The sequence below is a fragment of the Equus przewalskii genome, chromosome 2 (assembly GCF_037783145.1).
Source record: "Equus przewalskii isolate Varuska chromosome 2, EquPr2, whole genome shotgun sequence".
In the NCBI taxonomy this organism is placed as follows: Eukaryota; Metazoa; Chordata; class Mammalia; order Perissodactyla; family Equidae; genus Equus; species Equus przewalskii.
In genome coordinates, this window is record NC_091832.1 from 113,937,053 (window position 1) to 113,953,191 (window position 16,139).

Below are 16,139 nucleotides of genomic sequence, written 5' to 3' on the forward strand. Positions count from 1 at the left end.
TTTTCAAATGAATCTTATCTCATGAGAGGGCAGGACCTGGAAGGCCAGGGGCAGGACCTGGATATGGGGGTGAGGAAGATATTGAGTGGATGACCCTTTGGGGTATGTTGTAGGAAAGTCTGGTGTGCCATCAGATCATGGTATCCAGAGGCATTGCTACTGAAGATAAACAGTCCGGCCCAGGAGTGCCTCAGGGAGACTGAAGATGTAATAAGTAATGTCAAGCAGGTGGAGTATGAGAAACGAATATAAAAAGCTAGAACTAAAGCAGAGAAAAAGCAATTGTAGGTTTTCAGCAGATATTAGGGCCTACACCCTAAAAGGGAAGATAGAAACCAAGATTTAAAGCATGAACCGGTTTTCAAGAATAAATTTATGATTCACTGCTTAGATCACCTCCAGTTTTCTCATATCCTTATAAAACCACGGTGATAAAACTAGCTTGAGTGCTGTAAAGGTGTGACTAATGTTTTAGTCAGTACACTACAGTTTATAAGAGAAACGAGACAAGAGTACAAAAATAAGTGTGATGCTTTACATAAACAGACTGTTAAGAAAAAGAACTGTGCCTATTTTTGTGTACTATTCTTATTTTAAAAATATGAATTACTCATGATTCCACCACTTTTTTGAATATAGAAAAATATTTTTATGACATAAACAAAGAACACTACAGGCAATGTCCAATTGGACTGCAAAAGCTTACAACTGATAGCTACATTATTGTTTAACTATTTTATGGACTTACGATTAACCTACAGAAAAGTGATCATATTATAATTGTAAAACTCAATGAATCTTCACAAACTGAGCACTGCTGTGTCATGAAACCCAGATCAAGACACAGAACGTTACCAGCATTGCGGAAGCTCTTCTTGTGCCCCAAAGCCGCCAACCAACACCCTCACCATCCTGCCAAGTGCAACTACTCTCTCCACTTCTGAACATCATACATTAGTTTTATCTGTTTTTATAATAATAGAATCACATTAAACACTGTTTTTGTGTTTGGCTTCTTTCACTCACTATTTTTTATGAGATTCATCTGTATCACTAGATATAGTAAGAGATCATTTATTCTTATTTTTGTATAGTATTCCATGTTGAGAATCTATTATACTTTATCCATTCTACTGTTGATGGGCTATCAACATACCGGTTATTTCAAAAGAGAGAATTTAGTATAAAGAATTGGCTAAGTAGGTACTGAAGGACTGAAAAGACAAAAAGATACATTAAGATGACACAAAGATAACAACAGCAGGAAGCACCTGTAAGGCTCGTGGACAAAAGGAAGAGGTTAACATTCAAACCTAGAAGTTTGAAGAAGTTCTGCAGAGCTGGCATCAAGACATCCGGAGAGGGATTGCTGCTCAGCTGGCGCTGGTGCCTCAGGACCTTGGACGAGGGGTTCCTTGAGGGGCCTGGATGGTGCTAATGTCTCTGAGGGGAATGGGGAGGCTGGTTCTTGGAATGTGGAAAAAATTGAAAAATGCAAAAATGACTAATGCCAGAGTGAGGAATTGCTATTGAAGTGATGCTGAGAGAAACAGGGAGCAGAGCCGGAAAGGATCCAGTTTTTTCTCCCTCTTCCAGCCCTCCAGGCTCTCTTTCGCACTCCTGTTGGTGGAACCTAATGTAGATTTATCTGGCGAAGTAGAAATGTGGTTTGCAGAATTCAAGTTTCACCATTACAAAGCAGAGGACGGAATGGTGGTTTCAGAACTGAGTAACAATAACTGGAAACCAGCACATGTAATTTCCAGGTTTTGGAAATTTGGTTTATTACCAATCATGCTGCTCTGAACATTCTAGTAACTGTGTTTTGGTAAACGTACATTTACATTTCTCTTGGGTTTATACCCAGAGGTGGAACTGCTGGCTCACAGAATGCGCATATGTTCAATTTTAGTAGATAAATGGTGTCCAAAGTTATACCAATTTATACTCTCACCAGCAGTATATGAAAGTTCCAGCTGCTTTACATCTGTGCTATCATCTTAGTCATTCTGATGGGTGTGTAGTGGCATCTCATTGTGGTTTTATTTGCATTTCCCTGACAACTAGTGAAGCTCAGCACATTTTTATAAATTTACTGGCTATTTTGATATCCTCTTTTGTAAAATGTCTATTCAGGTCTTTTGTTCATTTTTCCATTGAGTTGTCTGGCTTTTTTCTTATTGATATGCTGGAGTTCTTTATATATTTAGAATACTAGTGTTTTGTCAGATACATGCATTGTAAATATATTCTCCCACTCCATAGATTGTCTTTTTACTCTCTTACTAATGTCTTGTGATGGAGAAAAGTTATTAATTTCGTGGTAGTCCAATTTTTGAAAAATTTCCTTTATAGTTTGCACTTTTTGAGTCCTGTTTAAGGAATCTTTTGCTACTTCAAGATTACAAAGATCAAAAACACAAATAGCCTGATTAAAAAGTGTGCAAAGGGTCCTGGGGGTCAGCTTGGTGGTGTAACACTTAAGCTTGTGTGCTCCTCTTTGGTGGCTTGGGGTTCACTGGTTTGGATTCTGGGTGCCGATCTATACACCGCTTATCAAGCCATTCATGGCAGGTGTCCCACATATAAAATGGAAGAAGATGGGCACAGATGTTAGCTTAGGGCCAATCTTCCTCAAAAAAACACACACAAAAAAGTGCAAAGGATCTAAATAGACATTTTTCCAAAGAAGATATTCAGATGGCCAACAGGTACATGAAAAGGTGCTCAACATCACTAATCATTAGAAAAATATAAATTAAAACAACAATGAGATATCACTTCACCTATTAGCATGGTTATTATCAAAAAGGCAAGAGATGAGTGTTAGCAAGCGTGTGGAGAAAAGGGATCCCTTATACGCTGTTGGTAGGAATGTAAATTGGTGCAGCCATCATAGAAAATGGTATGGAGGTTCCTTAAAAAATTAGAAATAGAACTGCCATATAACCCAGCAATCTCACTTTTGGATATATACCCAAAGGAGTCAAAATTTGTATCTCAAAGCTTTATCTGTACTCCTATGTTCATTGCAGCATTATTCACAATAACCGGGATAGGGAAAGAATATAAGTGTCTGTCTATAGGCGGGTGGATAAAGAATACGTAGAATAAATATACAATGGACTATTCTTCAGCCATAAAGGAAGGAAGTCCTGCCATTTGTGACAACATGGATGAACCTAGAGGGCATTATACTGAGTGAAATAAGTCAGACAGAGAAAGACAAATACTGTATGATCTCACTTATTGTGGAATCTAAAAAGTTGAACTCATAGAACCAGAGAGTAGAACAGTGGTTGCCAGGGGCTGAGTGGTGGGGGAAGTGGGGAGATGGTCAAATTTGCAATTATACGATGACTGGGTTCAAGGGATCGAAAGTACAGCATGGTGACCATTGTTAATAATACTGTATTGCATACTTGAAGTTTGCTAAGAGAGTAGATCTTAAGTGTCTCACCACACACATACACAAATGGTAAATATGTGATGTGATGGATGTGTTAATTAACTTGATTGTGCTAATCAGTTCACTATATATATATATATATATATAGTTTATGAAATTATCATGTTGTACACCTTTAAAAAAATCACATTGTACAACCTAAATATGTACAATTTTTATTTGTCAATCATACCTCCAAAATGCTGGGAAAAAAAAGCTTACAAAGATATTCTTCCATTTTTTTCTTTAAAAACTTACTCCCTCTCGAGGCTGGCCCCGTGGCGGAGTGGTTAAGTTCGCGTGCTCCACTGCAGGTGGCCCAGTGTTTCGTTGGTTCGAATCCTGGGTGCAGACATGGCACTGCTCATCAAACCACGCTGAGGCAGCGTCCCACATGCCACAACTAGAAGGACCCACAACGAAGAATATACAACTACGTACCGGGGGGCTTTGGGGAGAAAAAGGAAAAAAATAAAATCTTTAAAAAAAAACAACAAAAAAACCTTACTCCCTCTCCCTGCCCCCACTTTCCCATTCAAATCGGCAATCCATCTGGAATTTATTTTGTATGTGGTGTGCAATAGTGGTCCAGATGCATTTTTAAAAAATGTAGAAATTAAATGGATCCAGCACTATTTGTTGAAAGGAACATCCTATTCCCATTGCACTTCAGTGTCACTTTTGTAATATCTGTAGGACTGTTTGTGGACTATTTATCTTGGTCAGAATATTAGTTTTCTATTGATGTCATTGAAAATTACCATGAATTTAGTGGCTCAAAATAACACTCACTTTTTATCTCACAGCTCTGTGAGTCAGAAGTCTGGGGATGGTATGGCTCCACCGGGTCCTGTGCTTAGAGTCTAATAAGGCTGAAGTCAATATGTCAGCAGAGCTGGGCTCTTATCTGGAAGCTCTGGAGATGAATCTGCTTCCAAGGCAGTCATGTTGTTGGTTGAATTCAGTTCCTTGTGGTTGTAGGACTGAGTTCCCCCATTTCCTTGTTGGCTGTCAGTTGGGGTTTAGTTTTTGCTCCTAGAGGCTCTGCGTTCCTTCTCATGCTTTCCATGTGGCCCTCCTCCAGCAACAGCAAGCCAAACTCCTCTCATACTTAGAATCTCTTGTACTTTGCCTTCTGCTGCATCTCTGACTGGCTCTCCTGCCTTCCTGTTTCCTTTTTAAGGGCTCATGTGGTTACATTGGGCCCACCTAGATAATCCAGGATAATCTCCCTCTTTTAAATTCAGCTGATTAGCAACCATAATTATATCAGCAAAGTTCCTTCACAGCATTATTTTGATTAAATTTGATTAAATAACAGTGAATAGTGTGTGTGTGTGTGTGTATGGGGAGAGTGGGGCGTTGCCATCTATAGAATTCTGCCATAGTTGATTTGTCTGTACTTGCAGCATTACCGCAGTCTTATTACTACAGTTTTATAATAATTTTTGATATGTGGCAGTCTAAGTTGTTCAGCTTTGTTCTTTAAGATTATTTTGGCTAATATACATATAATTGGAGCACTAGAAGAAGAGAAGAGAGGTAATGGGGCAGAAGCAATATTCAAACAGACAATGGTCAATACCTTCTAAAACTGATGAAAAGCATTAGAGATAGACATCGTCAAATTGCCCTTCAAAAACTTTGCAACAATTTACTGTTTCCTTAACAGTGTATGAAAAGGTCTATTTCTCTCCACTCATGACAACACTAGGTTTTATTTTAAAAGGAATGCTAATCTGATAGGTAAAATATTCACTTTCCTCACTTTGATTTCCATTTTTAAAATTACAAGTGAAATTAAGCATTTTTCCATGTTTGTCATTTATATTCATTCTTGTGAGTGGTTTATTTGTATCCTGTTGCCAATGGTTTTGTTTTGTTTATTTATTTGTTACCATTCAGAGAGTTTAAAATTTTATGAAGTTAAACTTAGTTTATTTTTATGGCTTTTGTGTCTGGGGTCATGCTTATAAAGGCCATTTCCTCTTTCAATATTAGAAAAAAAATGCCTTATTTTTTTCTGGATATTTTATGGTTTCTGCTTTGTTTTGTTTAAATTTTTGATCTTAAACCTAAATTTATTTTGGGGTAAGGAGTGAAGCCACTTTTCTTGAGACTTGTACAATGATACAAAAGTCTCCTTCACACAACTCTTTCCTTTGACCCCGGCCCTGCTTTTCTCCGGAGTATTCTCAAAGAGTGAAGGGCTTGTAAATTGGAAAGTGTCTCTATCTCAAGAGTAGAGAAAGATCATGACTGAAATATTCGTCTCCTGAGGTTATGATACTCTGTATTTCCTGTTTTAAAGCAAGTGTCCCAGTTGAAGTTCATTTAACTCCATGAGCAGAATAAAATTGAGTGCAGACACACAGAATTTTAGGAATTAGTGTGTACACAAGTTCTCTTGCTCAGGAGCATTATCAAGGAAACCAGCAGAGAGCTGGACAACTTAGAAAACTCACAACCTAGTTGTGCCTTGGTTCAGGCACAAAAAACTTCCTTTTAACCTTTTCATTATTTGTTCAAAGACAAAAGCTTTGTTCAAATACGTTTCACTTTAAGGAACTACGTTCCAGAGATTGATCTGTAGATAGGTTTGTATGAAATTGCCACGGGGCTAACCATGTGAAAGACGTTTTCCTCTGAGCTTTCTTATTTCAATATCAATAAAATGAATCAAGCAATTAGATCTAATTCCATAAACTTGCTTTTGTAAAAATGTTCTCTTGAACATCTGTGGTGAAAGGATTAGATAAAGACCTAGCTTATCCAAAGGGAAGGTAAAGGAGACGCTGTGGTCAGTAGCTAGCTTGCTGTTTATTGTTCAGAATGCTCTCATTTCTTTTTCTGCAGTTTTCCTCTTTTGTGAAGCCTTACTGAAGTATACTAACTTGCTAAAGTTTTCATAGTGTGCCCCTTCTGTACTTCATTTATCACCCAGTTCACGAAAGAATGTAAACAGAATCTCAGGTGTCTAACATGTTACAAAATCATAAAATCAAAAGGTATCCTTGAGGACAGCCAGTCTCATATCTTCTCTGATTTAGTCATCTCTCTACAACACCCTTGAGGGGGTCTTCAAAGCTCTTCTTTCAGCGACAATTAACTCCCTCCCGTGTAAGATAGTCTGTGGCATTACTGGATAGTTTTTATTATGGGAAATTTCTTTCTTGTTTTGAAATAGATGGACTCAAATTCAGAGGAGCATGCTTGTGGTGGTGTAGAGACATGGGGTCATCTCACATAAGGAGTGTCTGCAAGAGCCGGGGGATGTTTCTTCTGTTGAAGAGTATACTCAGAGGGGACAGGCGGCTGAGAATATGTAAACGACCATCCTGTGTAAGGTGGATTAAATTCAGTCTGTGTGATCCCAAAGGTGATTTTGGCTTACTAAATGAATCACTGGCAGAGTTGCTTAAGGATGGACTGGCTGCTTTGGGAGGTAGTAAGACCCTTACCACCACAGGGATAATAGGTCAGCAGACCACTTGACGAGACACCTGCGATGATCCTCACACATTGGGGTGGTGCCGATAGTAGAAGATGTGGTTCTATGAAATTCTCCCTGCTTACTGGCCCTAGCTTGAATGCTGTATTTGTTTTCTAGGGACGACATAACAGAGTAACACAAACTGGGTGGCTTAAACAACAAAAATTTGTTGTCTCATGGTTCTGAAGGTTAAAAGTCAGAAATCAAGGTATTGGCAATGTTGGTTCCCTCTGAGGGCTGTGAGGAAAAGATTTTCTAGGATTCTCTCTTTGGCTTGTACTTGGCTGTCTTTATGTTCACATGGCTTTCTCCCTGTATGCGTATCTGTCTCCAAATTCCCCCTTTGCATAAGGACACGAGTCCTATTGAATTAGGGTCCACTCTAATAACCTCATTTTAACTTGATTACCTCTGTACAGACATTGTCACCAAATAAGGTCACATTCTGAGGTACTGGCGCTAGGACCTCTTATGGAGTTTTGAGGGACATAACTTAACCCATACCAGATTTATAAGGGAAAACGGGGCTGATAGGGTAAAGATACTGGGGGAACTTGTGAATTCTAGAGATTAGCCAGGTCAGTCAATATTTTGCAAGATTTCTATGGTTGTACTTACTATTGCTGTGTAACAAATTACCACAAATTAGTAGCTTAAAATAAGCATTTTACTATGTGCACAGATTCTGCGGATCAGGAATTTAGATGAAGCGTGGTTAAAATGGCTTATCTCTGTTCACAGTCTGGGGCCTCAGTTTGGAAGATTTGATGGCTAGAGGAGACTCAAGGGCTGGGGGCTGGAATCATTTGGAGGTGTCTTCACTCACTTGACTGGTGGTTGATACTATTGGCCAGCTGTAATGTCAATAGTGGTATTAATCAGAACACTTCCACAGCCTCTCCTTGCTTGGGCTTCCTCAAAGCATGGCAACCTCAGGGTAATCCCCTTTGTGTGGTAGTCAGGGGTCCCAAAGTTAGACCTCAGCAAACAAAGTGGGAGCTGTGCTGCCTTTTCTGACCCCACCGTGGACGTGCTGCAATGTCACTTCAGCCTCATTCTAGTGGTTAAAAGTACATCACGTGCCCACCCAGATATTGAAGAGGAAATAGAGGCTCTCTCTCTCGATAGGAGAGTTTCTGATCAATAAAAATCACATACCTATTGAAAGGAAATTTAAATGATAGGGCATATTGTACAATACCTTCTAAGAGAAAACCAAGCTTCTTTGTCTCGCTTTTAGAAAGAAATAGAAAACAGACTGCATGCAGAAAAGAGAGACCCACATGGGTCCACTTTAGCTTCCTAAAGCCATTTTGTCTACTGGTCATATTGTCTTCCCACAATATAGAATAATTTTTGCTTTTTAAATTCCATATGGCTCAATATCCATTGTGCTTCCAGGAATGACCCCCCCCCCACACACAAATTCCAATAAGCTTTTAACAGAAAGTATAAAATAAAGAGGAGCAAGTATAACCCATTTGTTCTTTCTTCTGTTTTTTTATGACTCATTCGAATGATTTCACTAGCTGGTTTATTTATTTCATATAAAGTCCTAACCCTGAGCAGGCCAAGAATTTTAGCTGACCTTGCTGTAGTCACCAGATGGCCTTCACTTTCTTCGTAATTCCAGTTCTCTGTTGATTCCATGGCTCTTGATTTATATCTGCCTTAAAACACTTTATAAATCGTGTTGTCATTTTATCAAACAAACTGAACTCTGTAGTGTGTGAATTATTCTCTATTCTTTCCTTTCAAACCTGCTTTTGGATTTATTATTTCCTGCCCTGTATGAAATACTTGGCAAATCTAAGAGCTTTCTGGTTCCTTCAGTCATAAGAAAGTCTCATTTTAGCAAATAAAAATTCCTATCAATTATAACTTCAAAACTTAGGATTCTTATCTGATTTCGGGTTCTCCTGTCTCCCAGCCTAGGCCTGCCCAGGAATGGGGGAAGCGTGCTCTGCTCCTTGGTGATTTCCTAGTTCTGCGTCCCCTTCCACTCCTAGGTGTGATTTCCTGCTCCTCCAGAGAAGAACAATAAGAGGTGAGAAAGGTTTTATTTCACCGATATAGTTCTATCTGGCGATAAAGTGGGAGCTGCATTGCTTTTTTGACCCAGCCACAGAAGTCCTGCAGTGTCACTTCTGTCACATTCTATTGGTTAAAAAGAGAGTCATATGCACACCTAGGGTCAAGGGCAGGGGACCTAGATAAGAAGTGTGTCAAAGATGACAGATATACAAGTGTTGGCTCGTTTTCTCTTGGGGTGCTTTTTCTCCTGGAAGATCCTCGTGGTTGAGGACCCGTGACTGCAGTTCCCTTTAAACAAGTGCAGTTCCCGTATCTGGCTGCTTTTGAGTCCCCCATTAGCCATAAGCTTCTGGCAACACACCTTTCCACTGTGGGCCTTTGGCTTCTGCAGGTTGACCTTAGGCTCTCTCAGACCCAAGATCCACATCTGGGTCCTAGGAGACAAACACCTTTTCCCACTGTCATTGGAGGTATAGAGCTTGTCCAAAGCAGCCCTTTCTGCTATTTACAGTCAGGCTAATCTAGTCACAGCCTGGCATCTTCAGATTTCTCCCAGCAGAGTCCGCTCTCTAGTCTCCCAATCTTCAGAGACTGTAGACTAAGCTCTTTGAGAGGTTCTTAGAAGTTCCTCTCACCTGAATTAAGGTAAGGGAAAGTACTTTCTCCTCCCCTCCCCCAATCCCCTCTTTAGCATCCAGAGCTCTTTCCAAAGGCATTCTCTCTATAGACTTCTCTAGTTTCATCATTTAGTGAGATGGAGGTGGGAGACTGAGCGATGTTGGTGGAATCAGTGTCACAGACCTTAGGATGTTTTCCTTGTTGTCTAGTACCTCAATTTAGACACTCAGGGCCACTGGTGAAATCCCAAGACAAAAGAGTCTTATATTAATATCTTTCTGCCTTCAACAAAGATTAATCAAGCAGAAATGCCACTTCCCCCATAGTGGTGTTTAATAAATCCAGAAAACCACTGGTCAGGCTTGCCCAAGTTTAGAGGAAGGATTTTCAGGAGTATTTATTTCAAAGTCAACGGAGGTTGCATGGCATTTTAAGAGAAGTTTGTGAGAAGAAACTTGAGAGGGGAATGGAGGGTGAGATTTCAAGAGGGCAGTGTTCTCTTTGTAATCCAAATCCTTGCCTCCTCTAATCTACTCTTTACCGTGTGGTGCAGGGGCGATGCTAAAATGAAAACCTATTTGTGTAATTCCCCTTTAATGATGTTTTTATCTCCTTTAAAAGATAAAGCCCAAGTTCTTTAGTTCGACCTAGAAGATTCTTCAGGATGTAGCCCTTGCTGAGCTTTGAGGCCCTACCTCTCTCCAATACAGTGGAGGAAAAAGGGACCCAGGCGTAGGACAGGAGGAATGAACAGCAGAACTTGCCCTTCTTCCCAAATCACTCAGACCAAATTTGACAGGAGCCAGGAGGGAAATCAACCAACACAGACTTGGATTGAGGTGGGAGTTTTAAAGTTTGGATTACACCAGGCTAGACATTAATAAGTGGACATGACCACCAACCTAGGGAATCTGTGTAAGATGTTAAAATATAGGAAAGAGAGATTTCATAGAGCATGGTAAAAGGAGAAAAACAAAAATTGTTTCATGTTTATACTCCAATAATTTTAGACCATTTGATGAGTAATTTGAAACATGTAGTGTCATTTGGCAGGGACAGGGCCTAGGGGGGTGGTGTGGGGGAGAGTGTGGAAGATGCCAGGTTAGAGGACAGGCTTATTTGTATAATTTTGCTGGGAATTTGAAATTTAAACTCACACTATAAGTTATCTAGCTATATCTTTTTTTGAATAGACACTCCAGATTTTTAAAACATTTGAATTCAGCGAAGTTATATGAGGTCAAGTCCCTTTTATAAGATTCTCCCCATTGCTCACTGAGCTCAACCACGTTGGACTTTCTCAGTTTCTTAATGTGGCAAGTTCTTTGTTGTCCTAAGGACTTTGCATGTGTTCTGCTTAGAATAATTTCTCCTAAGTCTTCACCTAGCTGAGGAATCTCTTAGGTCTCAAACTACATCCTCTATTTTACAGAGGTCTTCTCTGATCCCTCAGCATAAATTGGGTAAGCCCCATGAGGGTGAGACTATAATTGTTTTATTCATCACTGTGTAAGCAACACCTAGCACAATGCCCGAAACAGAGGGTAATCAATGAATAATTTTTTGAATCAAAAGTAGATCAAAGTGTTTCCTTGATTATGCTAAAGGTTTCACAGTATTTCTGTGACCAGGCTACTAACAGAGAGAGAATGAATAATTTAGAAAAAGGATACATAGGCAACTTCAGTTTAGGTGGTGTGCAGCATAAATTAAAGGACAGAAGCACAGCTCAAGGAAAGGGATTTTTAAAAATTCTCCAAGTCGCCCCATGAGTATGAGCTGGATGCTAAATGTGGAAGAGGCTTCGTTTCTCATGCTCCTTGATTCTACATCTCTGTGCAGCCTTGAAGGACACGTATAACACGACCTCTTCTCATTAAGACAGAGCAAAGTGATTGTGGGACTGGGGATCTTTTTGTTTTGTTTGAGACAAATTGTGTACATGTAGAACTGAAATGATGGGGGACAACTCTGTTCTTCACAATGATTTTCAATCAAATAAATGTTGACTAAGAACGCTTTATAAATAATAGTATAGTAATGCACTGTGAAATAAGGAGTGGTCATTGAAAGGAAAAGAAGCCAAATTTTGAAATCAAGAGGTTACCTAACTTTTCAATACAAAGCATGTCTTCATTACTGTCATTAAGTCCTATAATGGAAATAGAAACATTCAGCATTCATAGAATGATAGGCATCCTTGCAGTTTGGGATCACACCTGAAAAATGCGACATAGGCTTACGGGAGGCAATTATTTGATACACTTTTGAGAAGTAGGAGTTAGGTAGAGAGGAGCGTTAGAATAAAAGTAGGTATGGAAGGTTGTAGGGAGGAAGGTTTGTTTATTTCTACCCACAAGTTGAATCATTTCCCAGATGTCAAATCGCTAGCCAGATTCCAGAGGAAACGGCTGTTGACCTTTATTTCTTGTTCTCCACCATTGAACCTCTACAATTCCAAAACTGAAGTTTCACTTTCAAGTTGCTTTTGGCAGAGGCACTGCGGGACACTCCTCTGCCCCAGCTCTTCCTCTGTAACATTTGGGGCCTCGACTGTCCTTAACAGATGTGTCCTGAAGTGCCCTTTCCTGGAGTAACAAGTAATAGGGCTAATACCTAAGTTTGAGCTCTCATCCTGTTCCAGGTGCTGTGAGCTAAGAGCTTTTGTATGGATTTTCTCATTTAATCCTTATTAGATATTTCTGATGTAGGTATTATTATCATGTTCTCCATATTGTGGGTAATAAAACTGAGGCTTAGAGAAGCTAGGCCGCTTGACTAGGGCTATACAACTAGTAAGTAGCAGAGACCAGCTCTGAACCCAGGGAGTTTGATTCTAAACCTTGTACTGCCTCTCCTAATGGCTGGCCATCAGGGAATTCACTCTCCGTGATGGACGTAGTGTGAGCTTAATGGACAGAATGGAAGATGAATGTTAAATGCTATATACCTGCATTAGACTGACATGCGAGTGAGAGTGCAGCTGCATAAACAGTCTGTATTGCTTGTTCTCCACGTGCAAAGTACTCCCTGGAATCCTGCACCTACTGCGACCTGCCCAAATCTGGGGATCAGACGTGTGGATGGGAACTGGAGGACTGTCACGAAGGTCATTTTGTAGCCTTGTTCCTCAGGTGTCTGGAAGAGAAGGAGCTGGTAGACAGCCTATTATTTCCCTCCTTCTCCACCTCTCATGGGGTGAATCGGCAGGTACAAGCTCTTTGAGAAAAATAGCGGGTAGAAGGGACTACGCGCTCACCACCGTCTCTCTGGGACCTTGCTCTGGACTGAAATCCCCTGAGAACTGCACCTGAGTAGAAGGCTGTACACCTTCAAGCTTTTTCTCTGAATCATTAATGAAGGAGGTTCTGGGAAGTCTTCGCCTACACAGGTACTTCTGTGCCAAAAATCTTTAAGTTGAGTATAAATAATTGAGTATTTGTTTGGAATTCGAATAAATCCCAATTTGATTTTAACTTCTTATTACTAGAATAGGAAATCCAGAAATCCACTACTTCCACTCTTATTATTTTTCTTTTTTCGGTAGTTCTGAATATTTGAAAAAGGTTATGGTAAGAATTGACTATATAAATGAATATTTTCCCCCTGTAATCCTTATGAAGTGTGAACATTGAAACAAAATTAGAGTTAAAAAAAAGCAGTCATGTCATTCCAATTTGAATGAAAGACTTTTTTTTTGTGAGGAAGATTGTCATTGAGCTAACATCTGTGCCAATCATCCTATTTTGTATGCGGGATGCTGCCACAGCATGGTTTGATGAGCAGTGTGTATGTCTGTGCTAGGATCTGAACCTGTGAACCCCAGCCACTGAAGCAGAGTGTGCGAATGTAACCCACTATACCACTGGGCCAGACCCTGAATGGAAGACTTTTTTGTTTGACAATACAGAAAGTTTTAGATGAATGATTATTTTAATACGTAAAATCTTAAAGACAAATTAAAAACTACAGCATTCTTTGTAAAATAGTTGTACCTGAAGTCTAGCAAAAAATGGTGGGAGATAGGCTCAATTAAAGAAATTTCCGCAGTAAGGATGGTGTTCAAAGGCATCGCTCTGCCAGGAGAGGGGCCCCGCCCTCCAACCCTAATCCCTACTGTGATTCCTGGCTCCAACACCCAACACTGCGTCACCTGCCGTACCGGCTCTCCCAAGGCCCTGGAATGGCTCTCCTTGCTTCCTCAAGAATCCTTGTTATCAGCCCCTTCCACTCCCAGCTCTCTGACTCTTGGATTTTGGATTATACTTCAAGTTGCTATTATTGCGCTATGTAGGCCCTTACTTAAGACTGTAGACTTTCAAATACAGCAGCCGTATACTTCCTTTTTCAGAATCAGATCCTGAGAAAGCTAATAGCAGCTCTCTTCTGCTTCCATCCGCCCCCCCCTTGACAAACTAGAAACCTAGAACTCTCAGAATGAGTACATTCTTTCTCTCAAATTGGTTCTACTTTCTGTTGCAACTGCACCTGATCTGTGTTTTGTGTATACACTTAAATCTGCTTCCCACAGCAGGGAATTCCTGAGGAACACTTTTCAGAGACGAATCGACTCACTGCGGTTGCACCTTATCCATTGACCAGTGAATCAGGTAAGATATTTTGTTTTCTTTATTTTTCCCTGATGCAAAGTAATTTAGAACACATTTCTTGCAATATTTGGATGTAATTTTAAGACAATGCATGAAGCTTCAAAGGCATTTCACTTTTGCTGTGGAGAGCTCAGCTACATGCCTCTTATTCTCTCCCTCTAGTTTTACTCTCTATTTAAGTTTCATTCTTTAGGATAACTTAAAGTATCCAGGGTGGACTCATCCATTAGGCATAATAGGCACAGTGTATAGGGCCTGTGATACTTTTAGGGGCCCACAAAAATATTTTAACTTTATTTTAAGTTCAGAGGAAAAAATAAATGTAATAATAATATTTACCAATTACCCCAGCCTGGGGTATATATGTCTTTATACCAAAGCACTTATAAAATATAATATACAGAGAGGGAGGCCTCCATGGCCTAGTGGTTAAGTCTGGCACACTCTCCTTTGGCGGCCTGGGTTTGCAGGTTCACATCTCAGGTGTGAACCTACACCACTCATCAGCCATACTGGAGTGGCAACCCACATATAAAGTGGAGGTTTATAGTGGCACAGATGTTAGCTCAGGGTGAATCTTCCTCAGTTAAAAAACAAAAAAAAAAGCCCCAACCCGCCCCCCATATATACATATATGTATATGGAGAAAGGGGCCCATGAAGGGAAAAGAAGTACCTAAGCCCACAGAAGTCATAGCATGCACTGAAAGTAGCTGGCTGTTCTTACAGCAAATAAACATCTCAACTGACAATCATATCTGAAAATCTTTGGAGTTTTTATGTTTGCGGTTTGATGATCGGTTACATTTCTGACTAAGTTATGTAATTTATTAGTCATAAGTTAAAACTAGAGTAAAGTGTAAAATTCTGAGTAATATGATGAGTCTTGAACAAAAAATAAGCCATCGGATATTGATCTAATATATTAATTTGGTTTTAATCTTTCCTTAACACAAGTTTTTCTTCTTAAACAAAGTATTGCGTTTACTAGCATTGGTTTCACCTGCATTTTTTGCCAAAACCATAGTGCCATCTACTGGTAGTTTAAAGAACAGTTCCATATGCTTATATTAAGGGAAACCGTGAGCGGAATCCTACCGCCTGTGCCACTTACAAAATGAAGAGAGCCAGCTCGCACTACCCTCTTCTCCTCTTGATGGTTCAGTGCCTCTTTTCTCTACTCTGTCCCTTAAAAGTCAGGTTTCTATTGATAATCTCCAAACTCCAATTCTCACTTTTTCCTAGATTTGTCTTTGCAATTGCTAATTGAACTGGATATCTTTACAACTGCAGGTGAAAATCAGTCAGATTAAGGATGCTGTTAAGCCATCTCCTTGAAAATACCTTGTAGAATTGAGGAAGTCCACTTCTGCCTGGTCTCTCATAGGACACTTCTCTGACTCACTTTGTCTTTATTTCTAGAAACTGCCTTCCAGATCCACACCTTTGGCTTTTTGCAGTCCAGCTCATTTTCCTACCTCTCATCTTTGCAATCTATTCCTTTGTGGAAATTTTCTGCCTGACCTATTTCTGGCTTCAGAACTTCCTGACTGTATTTTGCTCCCCTGGATATTTCCTGACATCAACTCTCAGATGCTGTATTCTCTTAAGGACCTAGAGTCTCAGGTTGGACATGCTCTTGGTCTACCAGTAGTTCCCATACTGGCTACTTATCAGGATGGCTGGGGACCCCTGTTATAAGTCCAGATACCCAGGTCTCTCCCCAAGGGATTTGATTCAGTGGGTCTGCTGGAGGCCCTGGGAATCTACGTTTTGATAAATACCCTAGGAGATTTCTGGTGCAGCTGTGGTGTATGGGGGACCACAAGCCCACAGGACAAACTGTGTTCCTCTGAAGACACATGCTCTGCTTAAGGTAGCCAAAGTCTGTCCTTGGAGTCTCATATTTTGCCATATCTACCTGTCATTCTTCTACA